Raw genomic sequence first — 15,910 nt, forward strand, 5'->3', positions numbered from 1 at the left:
GGGCTGCGCCGGCGCCGAGCCCACCACCCACCCTGCTGGGCCCGGGCCAGGGGCCAGCTGGCTGCAGAGGACAGAGCCCACACAGACCGCCGTGTGCCCGCTCACCCACCCAGCGCGTCTCCGCTCACTCCTGAGGTCTGCTCATGCGCCGCGAGCCACCCACTGTGTGCCGGGGCCTCCCTCCCAGCCAGGGTGGACAGCCCCTGGGTACGCTATGGGCAGGCCCGGTGTGGGGGCGGGAGTTGTGAATCTGGGTGCCCCCACTCCTGACCCTGCTTCCGTGTAAAGGGACACCAAGAATCATGCCTGCCTCAAAGGGTAGGCATGAAGATGCCTTTTTAAAGCCTTGGCGCCAGGCAAGTCCCCCCTACATGGTAGCCGTGGGGGCCTCAGAGCTGGAAGCGGACGGTCAAGTGCAGTGGGCTGTGGCGTCCCAGGGACTGGGGAAGCCAGGGGGTGGGCGGGCTCCACACACGGTGCCCCAGAGCCACGCGGACCGGTGAGGGCACCCCAGGCAGAGGTCCCCAGCAGCAGCAAAGCTTGGGCCCCTCTGGGTGACTGAGACAGAGAGAACAAATCGGAGCGGGGGCCACAGTCCCTACTGGGCCTCCCCGGCTTGTGGCTGGGACAGGCAATGACCTCAGCAAATCTCTGGCCCCGTCGGGACCTCAGCCACCTTACCTGCCTCGGGGGTAGAGGTGAAGCAGTACAAGCAGAAAGGACTCCCACAGCCTCTCCCCCAGGCACCCTTCCCCCAACCCACCCTCTGGCTCCAGAACAGGGCCGGGCTGAAGGAAGACGGGAGCTTCCCCCCAGGGCCAGCTGGCCACCAGACCCCGCCTGCCCTGTGCCACCCTCCCCCCATCCCCTGCTCCACACCCTGCCCAGCAGCCCAGGCTCCTCCTCACGCCATCCTGCCCTCTCAGCCTCCTGCACACACCCGAAGGTGCCCGGTGCTCCTGGGGTCCAGGTGGGCACTGTGCCTGCCCCTCCCCTCCGAGCAGCCACATCCCCCTGTCCACTTTGGCTGGTGGGACTAGGAGCAGGAGGGGCACTGATACCACCCGGGACATCTGTCACTGACGCCTGCCAAGCATCCATCCTCTGGGAACAGTCTTTCCCCTCGAGCTCTATGGTCTTCCGTGGCGGACCCCAGGCCTGCCCAGCACTCCCCATGCCCGCTGGTGCAGGAATGGGTCAGAGAAGGCCCACGCCAGGCTGGGAAGCTGCATTCAGGAGAGGCACCCGCTCCCCTGGGCCTGTGGCCTGGGGAGGCCAGTGCCGGGGGCCCAAGATGAGGCCAAGCGGAGAGCGCCGAGGCCTGGCTTCTGCGGGCCAGACCCGACAGACTGGGGTCGCCCGCCGGAAGCTGAATGTTCTGCTGGGCCTCTGATTGGCTGAGCTCCGCTAACATAATGACAATGACAGCAGGCAACGGTGCCCTTGCTCTGGGCCACACCGCGTTGGAAGTACTCCGCATGTGTCCCCCGGTTAGTCCTCTCAGTCACCCCACGGCGCCTCTGGCCTCATCATCCCATGCATAGGGCTTTCTTGACCTCTCACGTCTGAGAAGGGAAAGGGCCGTGGGGGCATCCAGACTCAGCATCCCCCACGACCTGTCCTGCCTCTTGAGACGCTCACTCTCTCTATGCTTCTTTTCCTCATCAGCATGGGGATAACAGGAGAAATGACACATGCCCTGGGGCCTTGAACGTAAACATTCCAGAAGGATTCATCCCACCACCTGGCCTTGATCTTGGAGGCAGAGGACAGACACAGAGCCCAGGCTCGACGGCACCATCACTGGTGTCCACAGCACCCATCACTGCTGTCCTCAGCCCCAGCTGCCCTGCTCCAAGCCCAGGTGTGGGGCCCACACCGCCCCGGCAGGCAAGCTCCCAGGAGGAGAGGCTGCTGGGCCTGCCCTCGCCTCTCCTGCGGTCCCCAGGCTCCTCGGGCCCCTCTCCTCCACCAGCAGCGCTTCTCTGGAGGGGCTCCGGCCTCCACGGTCCTGCCGAGTATGGGTCCAGCAGTAACATATGCACGGTAAGCGGGCCACAGGTGGCCAGGCGGCCCGGGTGTCAGAGCCTCGTGAAAGCCCTCCCGGGGAAGCGGGCCCACACCTACCCCCGAGGTCTTCAATGATGTCCAGGCTGGAGCTCCAGGAGAAACGCTCCACGGCCCCCAGCTCCAGCTCAGCCAGGGCACCAGGCAGGGCCTCCAGCTCGTAGGCGCCCCGCTTCTTCCAGTAGAGAAACATGCTGAAGCCCGAGGAGGCCTCCCCACCAGGCCCGCACCCTCTGAGGCTGGGCGGCCCCGGGGACCCGGGTCCCCGAAGCTTGGATGCAGTGGGTACAGGGGCTGTGGAGGGGCTGCAGGGACCCTGGGGCTGGCCTCAGGCCGGCAAGCGCGGCCCTCCCCTGGGAGGGGAGCATTCTGGGAGCATCTGGGGGCCTTGGAGCTGACCAATGGCCAGGGCCCCGGCCCCATACAAAGCGCCTTTCTTCCCCTCCTACAGACATTTTACAAATTTCAACTTCCCGGCCCCCTCGGAGCCCCCACCAAGGGGATGGGCAGGCCGTCTGGGGACGACAGAAGCCCGGAAAAGAGTGCAATTGTTCCGTGGTCTCTTTGCTAAGATAAATTTCCAGAGGAGAAAAATGTGCTGCCCCAGGAGCAATTCCAGCCCCCCACCCCTGACCTCTGACCCCAACCCCCAGCCCTAGCCGGGCCCTGGAGGATTTCTCAATGAGGAGTGGAAGCACCCATGGGGGTGCCATGGGAGGGCTCCCAGAGCTGTTCCAGCTGCCTGACTGGGTCCCCTCCCCAGGAAGCTCAAGGCCTGTCTCCCAGCTCCACTAGGCAGAGGCCTGGAGGCGGCGTCCAGGGGTGAGAGGGCAAGAGCTGCTGGCCATGCCAAGCCAGGAGTGAGGCCCAAAATCTGCCCTCCGGACTCTCAGCAAAGGCCTCTCCCCTCCCTGGGCTGGCCACACTTCACCAGGCTGCCCACCCACCCCTGGCTCCCTCCTTGGACTGGGGGCCTCTCCCCCACACTAAGGGCAACACCGTGCACGGAGCCCCGGTAAGCCAAACCCATGGAGAGAGGCTTCGGTGTCGTCACGGAGCTGCACTGCCCCCCTGCAGAGGTGGGCTCAAGGGTGCGTGGGGCAAGGAGGTTGGAAGGGCGGGGGGGGGGCGGGGAGCTAGGGGGCACAGAGCCACACACAAGGAGAACCGTGAGGAGGATAAAAACCCAGCTACACAGCAAATGAAAGTCACTGGCCCATTTATTCTAGAGCCCTGTAAAACCTGCACATTTTTATCTAGTTGGAAAATAAAAATGAACACCTCTGCCCTCTCTCCAGGAAAGCTGAGTCTGTCTGGTCATTTCAGTTCTCCCCACATAGGTGGGATTAAACTCCACGGCTCAGAGGAGGAGACTGGGACTCAGCTAACGAGGAGCAGAACTTGGATTTGAACCCATCTGGAAGAGAAGGCCAGGAGGTCAGAGGGCAGTGGGGCAGCGCCTCGGAAATCCCAGCTGGAGGGGGATGGCCACCGTGCTGGGCCTCCTAGGCGGCAGCAGTCAAGCCAAGCCTCCCCGGTCTGAGCCTGCCGTGGCTCCCCAGCTGCCAGGGCCGACGAGGAGGTGGCCTGCGGGGGGGGGGGGCGGGGGAGGGTGCAGACCTGGGGCACAGCTGACTGGCTCCACACCCCAACCAGACGCCTGGTAACAGACAGGCACGATTCCCAGGCAGGGGCGAGCCGGCAGCAGAAGGCTCTGCTCTTTGGGGGTGGGGGGGTCCCTCCAGGGCTATGTCTGGTGAGAGGGTGGTAGGGGTGGCCGTCTAAGCAGCCTGCACACCCCCAGCTGAGGGTTGAGGTGCCAAGAGGCGGCTCCAGTAATTCAAACCATATGCTTGCCTGCCTGCCCACCCTCCTCCTCCTCCGGCAAAGGGCCAGCGACAGACAAATTCAGGCCCCTTGGTCATCGATCGCCGGCACCCACAAGGCCTGGTGCACAGGAGGTGGGGGGCACCCCAGCTTGTGCTGACGAGCAAGTGGCAGCACGGGGTGTCAGATCAAGCTCAGGGGCACAAAACGATCCGCCCCCGGCCGCCACGGCTGCAGAGTGGGGGTGATCCCAGAGCAGCCAGTGAGTCCAGACCCCTCTGCGTTCAGGCCTGGCAGGGTGGGGGACTTCTTCCTACCCTCAGCTCTGGGGTGAACACAAGGAGTCCCCATTGCCCACACGCATCCCCTGCAGAGGCCCCACCAGGGGGCTCTTTGTGTTGCAGCAGAGAGGATGAGCCTCCCTCTCCCGCTGTCCAGGGCACATTCGGCTTCACCCTCCAGGTTCTCTCTGTCCCCAAATGTGTCCCCTGCTTCCCACCTCCCTGCTTTGGTTTCCCCCACTGAATCCTGCTGCCTGGATGCCCTCTCGAGCTCCCATGGAGCGTCACCCACACTCCTTCTGTCCAGGCCAGAGGCCCCCAACCCCAGCCTTGCCTCCATCCTCCCAGAGCAGGAGGGTGTGCGGGAGCCCCAGGCTGGGGAAAGGACCCCCAGAGTGCTCCAGGCGCCGCACCGGCGCCCACCTTCTTGAGGCAGCTGGTGTGGGCAGAGGCGGACACACCTGGGCCTTTTACTCGGTCTGGGGGAAACCTGGACAATAGCTGGCTGGTAATGCTGCTTCTAAACCCGGGGGGTTCACTGTCGCTTCCGAGACAGCTGGGGCACATGCTGCTTCGTCCCAGCCCCGGGCGGGCACGGAGTGATGACAGCTCACTGTGGGCCACATGCCGTGCTGAGCACTGTTCCCGCACCATCGCCTGAGCCCCACGGCAGCCCCATGAGGCCAGTGTCACTCTCCCCACCACAGGGATGGAGAAGCTGAGGCCAGGGGCCTGTAACTTGCCAGGGCCCCACGGAGCTGGAAGAGGGCAGGAGGGAGGGCGGGGAAGCTGAGGGCTGTCCGCTCACCCGTGGGCTGCCCGGCCGGGCCCTCTGCTACACGGTGACCACACATTTCAGACAGGCAGCCAGGGCCCGGGGGGTGGGGGGCAGCCCCCCGCTGGAAGCCTGTCCTCCCGCAGTTCAGGCCCATCTCTCCTGCCCCAGCCTGCTGGGACCTCATGACCTCTGGACGGGACAACCCGAGGACAGCCAGGAGACCAATGGCTCCTGCTCTTCTCTCACGATGCCCTGTTGGGGCCGGGAGCCTCAGCCTCAGGCAGGGAGAACCCAGAGGTTTGCCCCTTGTCCCCACCCCCGTGACCTCCTACTGGCTGGGGGCGGGTGCTAGGACAGGCAGAGGGACAAGTCGCTGGTCCCAAGGCTGCTCCATCCAGGGCCTGGCAATGGCCTTGGGTTTGGAGAAGGGTGGCGCCCTCTGCAAACCACAGCTGTTTCCTTCAGAGCGGAAGTGCCGCGCGAGGATCCAAGCGGGAACCCTGGGGGGCCTGCTGGGTAAGGGGGTGAAAGAGGAAGAGGAGCAGGTGGTTGGAGCCAGCCATCAACTCCACGCTGACCACCTCCCAGCAAGCCAGGGCCAACAGAGGCCTCGGCCCTAGGGTCACCTTCCCTGCCTGAGCTCACGGAATGGCGGGGGGGATCCCTGGGCCCTCTAGATGCCCCCTTCCCCTCAGCCACCCTCGCTGACCCCTTTCCTACTGTGCTAGGCCCTGCGGCTCCCTGAGGGCAGCTCCCTAAGCGGGGGAGGGCAGGTTCAAGGTCCTGCCTCTGCCTGGCTAGCCAGGCAGTCCCAGGCACAACACTTCCTGAGATTCCACATCTGTGAAATGGGTTAAGGAACGAGCCCCCCGCTGTGTTGTCTCCGTGAGATCCTGCCCACGTAGGGCTAAGCAAGGAGTCTGGCATGGAGCCCCACAGGGATGAAGGCTTGGGGGGGGGGGTTCCTGCATTCTGCCAATGGGCCCTGCCAAAGTCTTTCCCTCCCCAGGCAAGGTCCATTATGACCCTCTGTGGCCCCTAAGCCCCCCGCCCCCAGGAGCAGGGGACCACATCCCTCCCTCCTCCTGTGGCATCTGGGGAAGCCCGTCTGGACCCCCAGGGCAGCCCAGGAGTGCCAGCTGCGTGGGTTGGAGGCGGCCAGGGACAGGGCCGGGGACAGAGCTGGTGCTGCTGGGCCGTCCGTGGTTCCAGCCACCCAGCGGTCGCAAGAAGTAGCCTCGAGGGCTGTGTCGTGGGTAAGTGCTCTCAGGTCGGGCTACAGAGCCCATTGGGAATGAAGTCCGGCCAGACAGCCAGAGGCCTGTTATATAACCCCGGGGGCACTAGCCACCTCCCTCCCGCATTCTGTCCCTACCCCATCGGCCCGGCCTGAGAGGAGATGCATCCCACCGACCACCCCCCACCCCCGACCACTGCCCGGCGGAGGGGAGGCGGGGAGGGGGGCCCAGGGTGAAATGGAAGCCAACTCCTGGCCAGGAGGCAGTGCCTTCGGTCAGCCAGGGGGCACCTGCAGGAGGGGTGAAACGGCGGGGCCTGGCATGGGCGGCCCAGATCCTCCCCTGCAGAGTGAACCATTCTGAGGCTGACCACAGGCGCCTGAAGCCTCAGTCCTCTGCGGGCCCATCTATGTGGGAGGCACTGGCGGAAAGCTGGGCCACAGCCATCTGGCCACCAGGCAGCCTGGCCCTTGAGCCTTGACCAGGCCCTGGCCCCAGGCCCTCTCCCCGAACACCTCCTCACAACTCACAGCCCACGGCCTCGGCGGGACGCTGACCGCCAGAGCCTGCTGCCCTCGCCGGGCCAGGAGGGGCCCGTGGTGATGCCCACAGCTTCTGCCAGCACACCCCTCCCCCCAACCCTCAGGGACCCCGGCGGCTGGGCTGCAGCTCGAGAGATGCCATCCAGGCCCAGGAGGGCCCAGGAGGGGGTTGGCAGAGCCGGGGACCGAGGTGCCCAGGACCCTGCCTTGGGTTTCGGCTCTATCCCCAGCGTGGGCACCGCAGGCCGCTCATCCTCAGTGCTCCCCCGAGCCGGCCGCCCCAGCACACAAGGATGTGAGTGTGTGGCAGCCGTCACCACGGCCCGAGAGAGACTCTGCGCCAGGGAGCCCCGCGCCAGGCACGGAGGAGGCTGGGCCCCTGCGGCCAGGGCCGGGGAGCCTGGGCTGCTCTCTCCCGGGTGCTCCCACACAGACCCCTCCGAGGCAGGTGCAGACTCGGCTGCAGACCCTCTCTCCGTTCTCTTTCTCCAGCTCCCGGCGGGGTTTGCAGCAGGGACACTAACAACTGGGGAACACCCGTGTGCTCGGCTCCGGACAAGAGCCCGTGAGGTGGAATCCCCTTAATCGGTCTAATGATCCTGTCTTGCTGCTACCCTCACCCCCATTTTACAGAGCACGAAGCCGAGGCTGGCGGCGGGGGGCCTGGAGACCTGCCCAGCTCAGCCAGGAGGTAGACGGGGGATGCTACCGGTTTCCCCACCACCCTCTATGCCACCCGCGGCTCCCTCCGTGGCCAAGAGGGTCCTGGACCTCCATGGTCCAGTTAACGGCCCCTCCTGCCCCCTGCGGCTCAGCGCCCTGAGCCACGTCATGGGGACCCGTCCTACATGACTTGAGTCCTGAGGCCCTTCCTTCCCCACATGCACCCCTGCCTCAGGACTCTGGAGGACTTCAGGCCTGGATAGGCCTCCCTGACCTTTGAGCCCACTGGCCACAGGCCTCAAGGGAGGCGGCTCCCTCACTTGTCTCCCAAGGCCCCTCAGACCCAGGCAGCTCCCCAGAGGCAATGGGGTGGGAGGTCCAGTCACTGGCAAGCATCTGGCCTAACCACCGTCACCCACATGTCCACCCACTGCAGCCTGGGGACAAGCACAGCCTGGGGTGGGCTGGCCAGGGACCGGCTGCCCACGCCATTCTAAGCTCTGCCCCTCGAATGCCCTGGCCTGGGTCGGGCTACCACCGTTCTGTGTGGGTCCCCTGCCTCACTGTCGCTCCTCCAAGTTGGCCTCCAGGTCCCAGCTCCTGCAGCTACGTCACTGCGGGCCCGTTGCTTCGCCTCTCTGGGCCTCAGTTCCCTCAGCCATGTAGAGGCGTATTCATAGCGCCAGCTCAGGGGGTCGCGGTGGGCATTAGGTGAGTTAATCCGGAGAGTGGCCGTCTCACTCAGGCTCTGTTCCTGGTATGGGCTCCGTGGACAGTGGCTTCCAGTCACAACGCGAACACACCCCAGGTCTGTAAATGGCACTGCTCCCATCACCTGCAGGGCAAGGCCTCCCTCCCTGACCCGGCTGCTCAGACCCTCCGGACCCCCCCCACCCACTGCTCCCTGCTGAGTCCATGGTGCTGTTCCCCAGCCGCTGGGCCACCTTCCTGCCTCTGCTGCATGTGATCACACCAATACAGTGGAGTCTGGGCTCCATCTAGACTGGGAGCCCCTTGAAGCAACCACTGGCTTCTCCCCCAGAGGCAGGGCCCAGGCTCAGCCTGGCCCAGAGCAGGTGCCAGGGAAATGCTTGTTGATTGGAACTTAGATCAACTCACAATCAACCATCTCTTGCTGGGGCCAACACAGGAATGCCTCAAAGCTTGGTCCAACCAGGCCCCACCTCGTCCTCAAAGGTCAAGGTGGTAGGGCTCCCTGGCCCCCAAGGAGGACCCCAGCTCAGAGGATGGCCTGCAGGCTTGGGACGCCCAGCCTGGGGTCAGATCTGGCCACCCCCTGGGAGGAGCTGAGACCCTGCTAGACCCCAGGGGCTCTGACAGCTGGGGTGCAGGGATTTCCCAGCCTGGGAAGGGGGAAGTGGAGGAACTGGACGCCCGAATTACCAGGGCTGTCTGTTGCCCTGGCAGGATGGCCACATTCCAGTCTCACTGCCGGCTGCTGGCCACTGCAGACTTCTAAACCTGGCCAGACAGACTGAGAGGCTGGGCCTTCTCAAGGGCCAAGTCTGTCCAAGGAACAAAGGCTTCTGGGCCAGGTTCCCAACCACAGAAAAGACCGGCCAGACTTCCAGGACAGCTGGGATTTCAAAATATCTAGCCCATTGTTGAAACACTGATGTCGATGGTTGGAAACTACCATCACTGCCCCCTTGGACATGCCCAGCAGAGACCTAGGCTGCCTGGGACAGGCCTTGTCTCCTATTTGGCCCATGGAGGCCAAGGACGCCTCCTCCCTGCAAGCCCAGGATGCCAGCCCAGCCTATAAGCCCAGCCTACAGGGCAATTTCTGGGCAGGGCAGCTGCTGGGGCTTAGGCTGTCTTGGCTTTGTAGCAAATGCTGGAGCTTGAGAGCCTTCCATATGGGCCTGGAGACGTTCTGCCTGGGTCCTGTTCATTTGTATCTCAAGAAATGTAAAGCAGGTAATGGGCAGAGAGAGAGAGAGCGAGCGCGCACACACACACACGCACATGAACCTCATTTTACACTCTCCCTCTCTGAGGAAGGTGACTTTGAGCAGAGATTGGAATGATATGAGCAAGCTAGACATGCAGATATTGGAGAAGAGCAACTCAGGCTGAGAAAACAGCAGGCCAAAGGCCTGAGGGTAGGGAAATATCTTGGGTTCAAGCTAAAGTGGCCAACTGCTCCAATTTGCCCCAGACTGAGTGGACTCTCAGCACTTTCCTTATTAAAACCAGGATGAGTGGGTCACCCTAGCAAGGCCAGTGTGGCCAGAGCCAGGTAAGCAAGAGGGAGGAGACAAAGTCAGAGAGGTGATGGGCACTGGGTCCCACGAGGACCTATGAGGACTTTGCCTTTTATTCTGAGTGAGACAGAAGCCATGGGAGCTGTTGTTGTTAAGATTTTCTTGTTTAGGGGCACCTGGGTGGCTCAGTCGTTAAGCGTCTCGTCTACCTTTGGCTCAGGTCATGATCCCAGGGTCCTGGGATCGAGCCCCACATCGGGCTCCCTGCTCCGCGGGAAGCCTGCTTCTCCCTCTCCCGCTCCCCCTGCTTGTGTTCCCTCTCTCCTGTCTCTCTCTCTGTCAAATAAATAAATAAAATCTTTAAAAAAAAAAAGATTTCCTTGTTTATTTTAGAGCAAGATAGAGTGTGAACAGGGGGAAGGGCAGAGGGAGATGGGGAAGAGGGAGAATCCTAAGCAGACTCCGTGCTGAGTCCCACTCGGGGCTCGATCTCACGACCCTGAGATCACGACCTGAACCGAAATCAAGAGTCAGACGGTCAACTGACTGAGCCACCCAAGGAGTTGGGTTTTTTTTTAACAGAGGACAGACATGATCTGACTTAGTAGTTGTGGGTGATGTCGGAGGAGCTCAGGAGCATGTGGGGATCCCAGGGGGTTCAGGGGACTTGCTGACATTGTGGGACATTGTGCCTCTGAGCTGGCCACAGAAAGCTCCTGTGTGACTTCGTTATGAGTCAAACAAAAGTGAGTTTCTTGAGCTTTAAAAACACACCAAAGCAGGGCGCCTGGGTGGCTCAGTTGTTAAGCGTCTGCCTTCGGCTCAGGTCATGATCCCGGGGTCCTGGGATCGAGCCCCACATCGGGCTCCCTGCTCAGCGGGAAGCCTGCTTCTCCCTCCCAAACTCCCCCTGCTTGTGTTCCCTCTCTCACTCTCTGTCAAATAAATAAATAAATAACCTTTAAAAAATAAAAATAAAAACACACCAGAGCTTTGGATATAACAACAGCTACAAAGAGACAGTGTGCTAAATGCTTTGAACATTTATTTAGATCATTCAGTGGGGCCTCTGCTTCCTACAACAGTAGATTAGATAAATCAGATCATCCTTCTCATTTGGGACAATCAAAAAAGCTGGATTGAAAAGAAAAATTTCATCTTAAAAACATCAAACCAGCTAAAACTCAGGAGAAGAGGATCTAAGGAAGTAAACTCAGATGGTCGTGCCCTCAGGTTATTTATGTACTCTGAGAAAAAAGCTGGGGAACTGACCTTCACTCGTAATGGTCTTATGAGGCTAGGGGAACAAAGTTCCAGATACAGGGAACCTCCAACTTGAATTTAGATTAAGGTCATCCCAGACTGGCGGTGTCCTCAGGCATAGAACAGAAGCACATGAAAATCCTCTATCAGCCTAGGCCTCAAATTTTTCCTACAAATAATTTTAAAAGTACAATGTCTAATATACAGTCAAAGATAGCTAGGCACATTAGGAAAAAAGGCGGCCCCGTGATTGAAAACCAACAGAAATCCACCCAAACTTGAAATACTGGAATTCTCAATAGACTCGAACACCCCCCTCATCTGCTCTCCATACTGCTCGTACTGCTGCTCTTGAGATAATGAAATGGACGTGCACAGGCTAGGGACTTGCCTAAGGTCACCCAACTAGGGAGTGGGAGGGCTGTGATTCAGCACAGGCCCGTTGCCGCCCATGTGCGCTACTGAAAGAAAACTCACAGGGGCGCCTGGGTGGCTCAGTCCGTGGAGCGTGTAACTCACGGTCTCAGGGTCATGAGTTTGAGCCCCACATTGGGTGTAGAGATTACTTAAAAATATATATATTTTTAAAGGTTTTCATTTTATTTATTTTTTTAAAAGATTTTATTTATTTGAGACAGAGAGAATGAGAGAGAGAGAGCACATGAGAGGGGGGAGGGACAGAGGGAGAAGCAGGTTCCTTGCTGAGCAGGGAGCCCGATGTGGGACTCGATCCAGGGACTCCAGGATCATGACCTGAGCTGAAGGCAGTCGCTTAACCGACTGAGCCACCCAGGCGCCCTATTTTATTTATTTAAATATTTTATTTATTTGAGACAGAGAGAGAGAGAGAGCACAAGCAGGGGGAGCAGCAGAGGGAGAGGGAGAAGCAGACTCCCTGCTGAGCAGGGAGCCCTACGTGGGACTCGATCCCAGAACCCTGAGATCACTACCCGAGCTGAAGGCAGACGCTTAATGGACTGAGCCATTCAGGCACCCCAAAAATAAAATCTTTTAAAAAGAAAAAAAGGAAAAAGGTTGGGGGGGGCGCCTGGGTGGCTCAGTCGGTTGAGCGTCTGCCTTCAGCTCAGGTCATGATCTCAGGGTCCTGGGATTGAACCCCACATTGGGCTCCCTGCTCCGTGGAGAGTCTGCTTCTCCCTCTGCCCCTCACCCCACTCTTGTGCTCTCTCTCAAATAAATAAATAAAATCTTTAAAAAAAATTTTTTTAAGGTATAGGGATGCCTGGGTAGCTTGGTTGAGCGTCTGCCTTCAGCACAGGTCATGATCCCAGGGTCCTGGATTGAGCCCCGCATCATCAGGCTCCCTGTTCAGTGGGGGGTCTGCTTCTCCCTCTCCCTCTGCCCCTCCCTCCCGCTTGTACTCTCCCTTGTGCTCTCTCAAATAAGTAAAATCTTTTTTAAAAATTTACTTCATTCTTTTTAATGGCTTCATGACATGTATGACTATACCTTAATATTTATTTATTTAAAGATTTTATTTATTTATTTGAAAGAGCAAGTGAGTGAGAGAGAGAGAGAGAGAGAGAACAAGCAGGGGGCTGGGCAGAGGGAGAAACAGACTCCCCACTGAGTGTGGAGCCAGACATGGACCCTGAGATCATGACCTGAGCCAAAATCAAGAGTCGGACGCTCAACCGACTGAACCACCCAGGTGCCCCGAAAGAGGTAGATTTTTATGTCTCGGTATCTTTTTTAAGTTCATTTATTTATTTATTTATTTTTAGTTATCTCTACACCCAAGGTGGGGCTCGAACTCACAACCCCGAGATCAATAGTTGCATGCTCCACCGACTAAGCCAGCCAGGTGCCCCTGTATCAACATTTTTTAAATGTCCAAAATATAGTATTAATTGAAAAAAAGCAATGGCAAAACTGCGTATTTTCTACCATTTCAAAACTTCTTACATATATACACATATGTAGGGATGTGTGTGTGTGTCTATTCACAGAAAAATCTGAAATACAACTGGAACCAATTGAAAACTGGAGGACTCATATCTTCATTTCCTATGCGCTGTTTGAACGTTTTAAAATGAAAATGTTATTACCGTATAAGCAGAACAAAGAGCACACATGCCCACGTGCGTGTATATATATATATACACTTTTTATTTCTAGGCCGATTTTAAGGGCATTATTGCAGGAGGCTTCCTGATTCTTTGGCCTATTTGCCATGCTCTCCTCCTCAAACTTCCCGAATCCAATCACCAAACTGCTATCAAGAGGATTTTCCTAAAATGCAAGTCAGATGGTGCTACCAATGTTGTTAAGGATGCTTAAACTCTCATGGCCCCGGGGATGAAAGGCGAGTTCTGTGAGATGCAGTCTGGCAGTCTCTCCTTGGACTGACCTTGTACCATCTCCTCCCCCCTCCCATTGCACCTGCCACCCCAGCCATCCTCTGTCAGCCGCGAGCACCCGGGCGTGCCACCCCGTTCCCAGCTTTGCTGTCCTGCCTTTCCACCCCTACTCCCCATTCCTCCCCCGCCCCCACCCCCACTTTTGACCCCACTGATGTCAGTTTATCCTTTAGCTGATGTCACTTCTCTGGAAAATCCCTGAGATTGGTGTTAGGAGAGGAAGATCTCTTCTTACAAATATCTCTCTGCTCCACAATCTCCACATTTTAACACACTAACCACTTGTCAGTTTCCTGTCTACATGTTAACACTTGATCATCAGGAAGATTCTAGAAAGGTGGGCCTTCACCTTGCTCGCCACCCACTCCCCAGCCCCTGGCACACTGACAATCCATAAGCGCTCAATAAATATTAATTTAGCTAACTACAACATTCAATCTTCTCAAACTCTAAAACTTGGAAAGAAGGCAAAAGGATAACTAGTTGTCCTTTTATTTATTATTTTTTAAAATATTTTATTTATTTATTTGACAGAGAGAGAGAGCACAAGCAGGGGAAGTGGCAGGCAGAGGGAGAAGCAGGCTTCCCGCTGAGCAGGGAGCTCGACGCAGGGCTCTATCCCAGGACCCCGGGACCATGACCTGAGCTGAAGGCAGCTGCCCAACCGACTGAGCCACCCGGTCGCCCCTCTAGTTGTCCTTTTAATATCAAAGGAAAAAAAAATAAAGGGCTTAAAGGCACAACTGGGTGTACACTGAAGCAGAATAGGGGGTCATTCTCTGCCATCCGTGTGACAGGTATGATTTGGGGGACATTCCAAAGGGCCTGGGGCCCACATTTCACCCATGCCTGGAAATAATCTCCCCTCCTGAGTAAGCAGTGATGGACCTTGAGTTAACTGGACATCCGTCACTGGGGCGTGGATATTTTTTTTTTTAAACATTTTATTTATTTATTTTGATAGACACAGCGAGAGAGGGAACACAAGCAGGGGGAGCAGGAGCAGGAGAAGCAGGCTTCGCGCAGAGTGGGGAGCCCGATGTGGGGCTCGATCCCAGGACCCTGGGATCATGACCTGAGCTGAAGGCAGACGCTTAACGCCTGAGCCACCCAGGTGCCCCCGGGGCGTGGATATTAACACAACAAACGTGCCAACGTGGATGCACACATTCATTTTACTCTCTGGCTGCTCCGTGATAGGTAAGTTCTACTGTGATAGGTAAGTTCTACTGTGAGGAGAGCCCGAGGAAGGAAACGTCGGCAGTGCAGACCCCTTCCTAGAAGGGGATAACCCCGAAGTGAAGGGCCTATGTGGGTATTAGGGGGAATTCTCCATGACTGCCTGCTTCCTACAGGTCTTGGGCCAGCCAAGGTGTGGCAGGGGCGGAGGCCAGAATGGGTGCTCTTATTTGTGCACACAGTGGTCAGTGGCCAATGAGGCCCCAGGCCAGGGCTCCGACTCTGGAGTGCTGGAATGCTATTGGATTCCATGCACACATTCCTGATTCCCCACTGCCAAAATGTGCCATGGCATGTATCAAAAGAGAACTATTGATGGTGTAGGAGGAATTTCAAGGCCTTTCTTGAGCTACAAAGACAAGGCTGAGAACCTGTTCCAGGCCATCCTAGCAATGGGGACACGACTGTAATGCACAAAATGTGACAGTTTGGAGGGTCTTGGGGCACTTTTCCCACCCACCTTCCAGCTCCCAGAGAGGAAGCCAGGTAGCTGCCCGTCACCGCTGGCCCTCCCAGCCCCCTCCTGTGGCAGCTGGTCAGCTCCACCACTACAGCAATTCGCAAGCATGGAATCATGCTCTCCCTTCTTTTCAGGAGTTGGATGGCGGAGACGAAAAGCCTCCCACTTCTGCCTTTTCAGAAGACAGGACGTCATCTGCACACATAAATCGGAGTGGACGGCTAAAACTCGCTGGGCTGGGCAACCCTTGCCTTCCATGTTCTCAGTTCATTACCTTACCAATTAAGAAGGACAAACACGCCCGGCCTGGAGAGCTTCTTCCAGGGCTCAGACTAATTCTGCAAGCGTGGGGCTCGGTGGCCCTTCTGAGACCTGCAAAGCCTCCCTATTCTCACTCCGGGTTGTCAACCCTCCTTTTTGGACAAAGCAGCAGAAAACACTCAGAAAACGGCTCCTGGACAGAGGCTGAGCCAGCCGGGAGGTGGAGGCCCACATCGTGTCAAGACTGAGTTCATGCTTTGCCCTTAGGCGTGCTGGCGCCTTGCCTGGCCCTCAAGCCACACGCTAGACCCACAGGTCTCTGCCCCTCTGCCCAGCTACAGACCCAACACCAGGCGGCTTCTCCCAGACTCAGCTCCAGGCTGAATTTCTCCAGCTGAATCGTCTGCACAGAAAACCAGGGCGCTCTCAGCCCTGCCAAGTTGCTTCGCCTCCGATGCAGGCCCCCTGGGCGCCGTCTATTTTAACGTATGGACTTTGTGGCCATGGTTCGCACTGTTTCCTTGCTGGTGGTTTCCTCCCCGTGAATTTTCCATTCCCAAGTACCCATTTGCTCCTTGGAACAGACTTCGAATGGTCCTGGCTGCCTTGGCGGGGCCTTCCTCCTTTCCTGGAGGGCAACTCCACGAAGACCCTTGTGTCTGCAATCCCAATGGCCAGCAGC

Source organism: Leptonychotes weddellii, chromosome 4 (genome assembly GCF_054177405.1).
Source record: "Leptonychotes weddellii isolate Sample4059 chromosome 4, ASM5417740v2, whole genome shotgun sequence".
In the NCBI taxonomy this organism is placed as follows: Eukaryota; Metazoa; Chordata; class Mammalia; order Carnivora; family Phocidae; genus Leptonychotes; species Leptonychotes weddellii.